At 35.4% G+C, this 7,096-nt stretch overlaps 1 pseudogene; it reads left to right on the top strand.

Annotated features, from left to right (window-relative positions):
• The first annotated feature begins 2,410 nt into the window (after window positions 1-2,410).
• LOC125244449 lies at window positions 2,411-4,051 on the top strand (annotated as a pseudogene).
• Window positions 4,052-7,096: the final 3,045 nt, after the last annotated feature.

Here is a 7,096-nt window from a genome sequence, read left to right as displayed (position 1 = left end):
ATAAATACACACATATATTATGTAAACACAAACTTTTATGTTAGATGTGATTAATCGATTTGACAGCATTAAAATTGACTAAAAGAATCAATAGTTTTGTTGTTGAATCAATGTTACAGTGTTATGTTGGTTCAACATGTTTGCACCCTCAGTTAATTTTGAAATTACAACAAAAATTTAAGTCACTGAATCAACAATACACTGAAATGCTGAAATATAATGGTAACAAATTAGTTTTGCAATCTGATGTACACAACAACTTTAACACTTCATCTATACCTCAACAGGTACAAATTCCTGACCATTACAGCATTTCTGTTACTGCAGTTTTAGTTTACTTTTCTTGTATCTCAGGACATTTAATGGATTGCAAAGTTCAAAGAGTTTTGAATTCCAAAGATCCTTTATTACAAATTCTAAAACATTATCTAGTCAATTAACACACTAATAAACAAAAAACAAAATGAAAAAAAAAAAAAAAAAATAGCTTAAGAGGGGTGCAAAGTATAGATTATCTTCAGTAACCTCACACAAAGCTCCTTTGAAACACCAAATCAAATCAAAAGAAACAAGATCATTCATGGCTTTGAAATAATGAAAATCAATTAAAATTCTGGATTTCACAGAATTGAAAAACACAGCCTTTAAATCACAATTCAAATTTTGCTCAATTTTGTGTTTTCTAGTATTGTAAATTGCCGTTTTAGCTTGGCCTATAAAAGTTTAAAAGTTGACACTTAAACCGGTGTCTCTGCACATATTTAAAACCACAAATAAAACTTCTGACAGAAAAGGTTTCACCAAAACAAACAAATAAATTCTGTAACACAGTGAACAATGGCTTTAATCTAACACACTGCATATACGCGTGAAACACAGTTTCTCTTTGTAAACAAAAAGGGCAATCATGCAACACCAGGATTTAATACAGAAATAAAAGAATGGACCACAATTGCGCCATGCAAAATTCTCCACTGTAAATCCCCTATTTTTTTAGCTAATGGTGACTTATAAAGAGCTCTCCATTCTGGTTTTGTACTCTCCTCCAACTGGAGGATAGTACGCCAGGGTGTATCCACCCTATTATCTAAAAACCTTCTATTCAAGGATTTGACACAACTTTTACACAAGGCTTTTCCAGAAGCCGGCTCAGAACCAATTAAAGTCATATTTTCAGAAAATAAAAAAACAACAACTTTACAATCTTCTAGATTAGGTGATAACAAGAGATTAGGAAAGGGATCTCTGCAGTCTGGAAAAATTAATCCCTTTGAATAGTCCTCCAGCAGTCTGAATTCTGCTACTGTGAGCACAAGCCTCCACTTTTCAAGAAGTTTAGCCACTATGCGTTTTGAGTGAAGACCCAAATGTCCAGCTACTGAATCAACATTCTTAAAACTTGTTCCTGCTAGAGAGAGAGAGCGAGAGAGAGAGCGAGAGAGGGAGGGAGGGAGGGAGAGAGAGAGGGAGGGAGGGAGAGAGGGAGGGAGAGAGAGAGGGAAGGAGGGAGAGGGAGGGAGGGAGGGAGAGGGAGGGAGAGGGGAGAGGGAGAGAGGGAGGGAAGGAGAGAATCCAGAGATTGTGAAGAATTTTGAATAGTCAGAACAGGGTAAGCGTTAGCAGCATGGTTAGAAAAAATATTGTCCAGATACATTTAAACAGGTTTTCTTTCCATTGTTACAGGCAATGACATATTCAACAAATGAAAAGAACTAATAAAAGACCCAATTTTAAAGCAAGGTACAAAGGGAGAGTGCAATGAACTGAAATCAGTATATACTATAGTTGAAGTTTACTCTGCTGTATTACACAAAGTGAATGCCTGTCATTCAGTCATGGATGACTACACAAAATGTGCATAATAATAAAAACATTATAAACGGTTACAAAAAGGTGTACAGTTGTAGTTTAGGCACAAGTTTACACATCACTGAAACTAAAGTTACCTTTATGAAGTAATCCACTTAATGTGCTGACATACAAGGAGCGTAAATGCACCACCCAATGAAACCAAAATTCTCAGAAACTGAAAATCTGTATTACATAGGCTACTTGCCTGCCAAAACCATACACAATATTGTAATGTATCCAACTCACTTTATGACTTAAAATAGTCTATAAAATCTGAAAAGTATTTGTTACAGAATGCAGGTCTATGTTTTCAAGTGGAGTTAGCGTTAGGCACTGCCCAACCTTCTCCTATAGATGAGTCATGGCTGGTCTTGCTCATATCTGATACAATCCTTTTTTAAGCAAACTCGAGCCATGTATCACAAATGCAGATTTTTATACAAAATATTCTTGTAACCAAGCATTGTGACTGTGAATGCAGCCTTTTTGAAGTGTTATTTGCATAGTATTCCTTTATTAACCTGGAATCCATGAGATTGTCTAGTGAACTCCTGGCTGCTTTGCCACTGACGTGCACCCAGTGTTTTCTCAGGTGGTGAATGGACTGATGGATTGTGAGGATTGGGAACAAGCTACTCAGACCCCTCTGGAAGTACTTCCTGGGGGCTCTGGAAATGCACTGGGAGCCTCTATACACCACTATTTTGGGTATGACCTTCCACAGCTCATATATTGCTTGTGTGGAGCTATTAGCTAGGGCTGTAGATGTGCACATCTGGGAAATTTCTTTATCCAAATTGGTTAATTGCAGGCCTCTTGGATCAATGTCACTAAGTCATTGTTTAAGTCATTACTCAGCTAAGCAAACCCAAATTGCTCCAAAGATGCTATAATCTGCTCTCCATATTCTGCCCCTCCTGTTTTCCACAGAGCAGCACTAAGCAAATCTTTTCAGAACAAAGAGCGAGAAAATAATTCCAAACATTATTTAGCCCTGAGCTAAATTGCAAGGTTGTGAGACTAACACACAAATTTTGCCCTTTAATTCAATAACATTTAAAAAAAAAAAAATAATTAAGATAATTAAAAAAAAAATAAATAAATAAACTCCTGCACATGGAAAAAAGCACATGTAAATCAGCATTTTGATAATAATTTAAGTGGTCTTTTGTGACGTCAGCATACAGCAATCCTGCATCCATCCAAACAGTGAGTTTGATTAACAGGTCATTGTGTTTAAACCTTTCAGACAGTTTGATTACAAGCGGGGTTCATACTGTACAACTGTAGCCACGATTTTGCCATCTGAGATCAATTTTGGGGTAAAAGTTCTCTTGCCATATGGAAGTCTATCCAAGTCTCACCAGACTGTGATCACTTAATGTGACGTTCTCTGGCGGCTGATTAATGGCTAATTAATTTGCCTTTCTGATAAAACTTGGACATAGAATTTTGTCTCACATTCATGGCTTTTACTAAAAATCTCACTGAAATCATATTGATCAATCTGACAAGCAATAATGGTTAAAGAACCATAAAAATCATACAGTGTGCATCTGACTTCATATGAATTGTTCCTGTGTAGTATGACTGGGTTGCAGGTGAGCTGAATTTGTAACATCCAGCACCTAAAACTGAAGTTTCAACAAATATAGCACATATCAGTGAGGGAGTCATGAGAAGATTTTTTCATAGGTTTGTGGTGACTGATGTGCCTTGTGGCTGTTTTCCAGGTTACAAGCTGTGTCCAGTGAAGAGCTGTTAGTCAGTTGTGGCTTCACGTTATGTAAAGGACTGGTGTCACCACTGGACCTCACGTCTATCTGCATGGCCTCCAGTCAATGCTTTTTCTCCTTTCTGTCTCTGGCCTGGGGCTTTGTAGCTGATGTAGGAATTTAAAGTGAGAAGTATCACCATGTGGGAACTGCCCGATTTACGGTGGGAACCCTGGTTTCATATGGCATCACTAAGGAAAAGTAGCTTACTTACCCATAGAGTCCTGTAGAGTCAACTGCATCATTTAGCCACACCTTGCCCCAATCTAACTCTGATACCTGCTGTTCTTCAAATGACTCACTTGGTCACAGTCTCCAAAATTCCAGCAACTCCAACAATGCTTCCAAGTCAAAGCAAACTAATCCATCACCTGTGTCTGTATATGGTCCTACAGACTCCCTACTCACCCCCCTCAACCATCCAATACAAGGGCGGCATTTTAATGCATTAATGACTGGCTTGCGCGCGCACACTTCCGCGAGAGGATGGTTCAAGAAACGGGAGCCCGCGAGCTCATTTTAAACCCGAGGATTTTGTAGTAGTTGTCTCATCTTGCAGAAGACATGTTTGCTGCACCTGCTTCCAGACTTATTATTATAATATGGCGATGATGGCTGCTGGGGATAAGAGAACACATTATATTTGCTGTAGTTCACCTACATTACCACTATACTTCCACTAAACAGATCTACGCCAAAATTATATCAGAAGGCGGTCCATTAAATAGTTGTATATGATTCTCCAGAATCTTCATGCAGAAAGAGAAATCTCATATCAGCAAGAGTGTTGTGTAAGCTTTTTGTTATCATTCTTTGTCATTTAATATATTATCAGGTTAATATATTTTCTAAATACAGTATAAAATGGTTTCAGCATTTCATCTGGAAAGGTTGCAGCTAAAGTTAAGATACAGTACACAGTATGAATGATCATACCCCCGAAACCCAATTAGAACAAACTGTTTTTTTGTTGTTGTTTTTTATACTATTATGGGTAAACAGATACTGTTTAGTGGAAGTATAATGATAATGTAGCGGTGATACTATGTGTTCTCATTTTACCCCAGGTACAGCTTAAAAATAATAAATCAAGTTAAAGTATCTAATAAGGACATATAATAATAACGCAATCAATCAGTCAATAAATAAAGTTTAACTCACTTGCATAATAATAGTAAATACTTGTGTTTTGGAACTATAGTAAAGTGTAGTATACTGTACATTATATAATTTACTTTGTTAATGAATGCACCCAAAGGGATCATTACTGTGGATGTTTATATTACCCTCAACAACTACAGAGAAATTAAAGTTGGTAGATTATATAAATTACTATAGGACCGGTGCAGGCACAAATTCACGAAATAAGTAAAGTCCAGACTGACAAGACTCATAGCTGGGTGACAAAAGAAGAGATGTCGGCGCGCGCGGGTTTATATGGTGCTGGCAGAGTTGTTATTTTCCATATAATGAAAGTAGGGACTGGGTGAGGATTTTGTAGTAGTTGTCAATCAAGCTCCAAAATTACAAATAAAAGTAGCCTATATGGCAAATGTATTGTGGATGGAGAGTTGGTAGATTATGGACATCAGAAGTATTTTGAAGCCATAAAATAGCTGTTTAATGTGACAAACAAAATTGTAATTGAATGAAATTCAAGTTATTTACTGAAAATATTCCCCTGCACTGTAGTACTTAAATCAAATCAGAAGACAGAACAACAATGAGGGTTAATAAATAGTCAATTTATATTTCTGATTTCAGAATTCTGAAAAAAAAATCCAGGGCAAAAAAACTGCATTATCAAACATCTCTTATATTTAGTCTTAATGTCGAATTGAATTCTGACATGTTAAGCGTTAAAAGATACTGATGTTAAAAGATACTGAATATCATTAAGACAAGATTGCTTTTACCAACAGTCTATCAGGATAAAGAGTAATCTGCCAGCAGCTGTTTAGTAATAAGCCATCTAAATTGTTGACTAAGACATGCTGCCCTGCAGGCAGGGCTGTTCTTCTGACAATCTATCAGTTTCTGATTTTCCCAAGAGACTCAGTTGTCAGTACCTTAAGCATATTTGTATAAGGGAGGTTACTGACTTTTTCAAGTAACCTGGTCTGTGGGCAGGCCACATTTTGATTATTCTGTGATGCTGCAGTGCAATAACTATAACAAATTTTGTCTTAAAGGGATAGTTCACCCAAAATTGAAAATTCAGTCATTTCTCACTCTCAAGTTGTTCCAAACTATGAGTTTCTTCAAAATATCTTCCTTTGTGTTCAGCAGAAGAAAGAACATCGGTAACCAAACAGTTGATGAGCCCCACTGACTTCCATAGTATTTTTTTCCATGCTATGAAAGTCAATGGGGACCATCAACTGTTTGGTTACCCATATTCTTCAAAATATCTTCTTTTGTGTTCAGCAGAAGAAATTTGGAACAACTTGAGGGTAAGTAAATTATGACAGAATTAATTTTTTGAACTACCTTTAAGCATGCTGCTGGACTGAGTTTTGTATTTGTATGCATATACTGTATTTGTCAATTATCAATTATTGATCAAGTTTGCATTATATAAACTTTCCTTTCCAAAATATATTTGCTAATGTATTATATAATATATTATATTATTATATGCATTGTTGAGTAATGATTGTGGCTGTTATTGATAAATTTATAGTGCACAATTATGCAAACAATGTATTAAGATATAAGTGCTTCAAAATATTTGATGTGCCTCATGGTTAAATCAGCATCAGTACTAGTGAATTATTGTAAATTATACTAAAATACATCTGATTGTTGTAAGTCAAGGTATGAATAAATGTATTAATATTAGTCTATGACTATGCTAAACAGTATGTTAGGGATAGAGAATAAAGTTTAAGTGATTGTCTGACAGGTTTGAGGAATCTTTTTAAGTAAGCAATGTATCCTAACAATACTACAACAAAGTTCAAATTTGATGTCAGAGCAGATTTATTGCTCAATGCCATGTTTTTGGAATAGGTGGCTGACTAATTTTCTACTGTTTAAAGTCATTTAATATTATCTGAGTAATCTATTTTCCCACTCTAAATTTTTCTATTGGAAATTCAAAGCAAAGAGGTAGCATCCCTCTTTTTTATTTATTTTCTTATAAACGTTTGTTTAAATGCATGTTGTTTGTTCTTCTGATAGATCAATTCCTGAAAAAAAAGAAATACTTGGGTAAAAAAAACAGGATAATTTAGGATAATGCTTGCAAAGTTTAATGCTTCACTTTTTACATTGTTTAATGCGACCAAAATAAATTTACAAATTTACAAATGAAGCAAAAAAAGAAAATAATAATAATAATAAAAAATACAACACACACTCCATGAAACACCCCAAGCATTCACATGACCAATTAGGACTCACTTTTCTGTTAAATATATAATCTATATATTTTATATACTTCTATAGTCATGACTTCTATACAGAGG

Source organism: Megalobrama amblycephala, linkage group LG14 (genome assembly GCF_018812025.1).
Source record: "Megalobrama amblycephala isolate DHTTF-2021 linkage group LG14, ASM1881202v1, whole genome shotgun sequence".
NCBI classification, from domain to species: domain Eukaryota; kingdom Metazoa; phylum Chordata; class Actinopteri; order Cypriniformes; family Xenocyprididae; genus Megalobrama; species Megalobrama amblycephala.
This window is presented reverse-complemented; position numbering and strand designations above follow the sequence as displayed.